An 899-nucleotide genomic window follows, 5' to 3' on the forward strand; every position below is an offset into this window, starting at 1 on the left:
CTTTTCTTAAGTTAAGGGCATCAATTCTAGCATTTGATAAACTATCAGTAATCCTTAACAAAAGACTGTTTAAATCTACGTGTGCACTCACAGAATTTAATCGTTGGACTAGTTCTTGGATATTTGCGTTCGTTTCATTACGAATTACATGGAAATGTGAGATAAATTGCTTTACAATCTGTTCAATGAAAACTGTGTGGTTAGTAATGTTTCTTTGCATATTCTTTAACATGATAATTTGATTAGTGAGGTTAGTTGAATCTGTACTGGACTGTTGTTCAAGAGCTAATATTTTGCTTTTAATTTCTGGTAGATCTCGACTAGTTAAAGTATCAAATACAGTACGAAGGATACTCCCTCCAAAATCAAACATGGCTCATTTATGCCAAATTAAAGTTTTGTGTGACAAAAGCTTTAAAAACAGTAAATCTCATGTTCATAATTAGCAAATGTAGACTCTGCCTGCATTTTAATTGTGATCCAGTAGTACCAAGATGTACCCATTTCCCAAACTTTATCATTACCCTTAACACAACTAATTAGATCAATTTGCTTCTTTACAGATTTGAACTATTGCTGTATTGGACTCAGATTGTACTTGAGGACAAGTTTTTCACTAGTTTTTGAAACTACCATGTCTGATTGTGCTTCAAACAAAGCACTTGTACTCTGTGGTACTATCACTACAGCATTAGTAGAATACGCTATCATAGCGAACATTGGAATAAAAATGAACATGGTTAATTAGGTCTAAATACTAGAGTTAACAATGAACATAAAATAAATGAGTTTCTTGTGGTAACCAGTGGAAGAAAAGGTTTATTTTCACTTGTGGACTCGTGTAATAGCTTCAATACTAAATTTTCACAACACATTCACAGAAGCATGTGGCTGAAATA

The sequence above is a fragment of the Schistocerca cancellata genome, chromosome 4 (assembly GCF_023864275.1).
Source record: "Schistocerca cancellata isolate TAMUIC-IGC-003103 chromosome 4, iqSchCanc2.1, whole genome shotgun sequence".
NCBI lineage: Eukaryota > Metazoa > Arthropoda > Insecta > Orthoptera > Acrididae > Schistocerca > Schistocerca cancellata.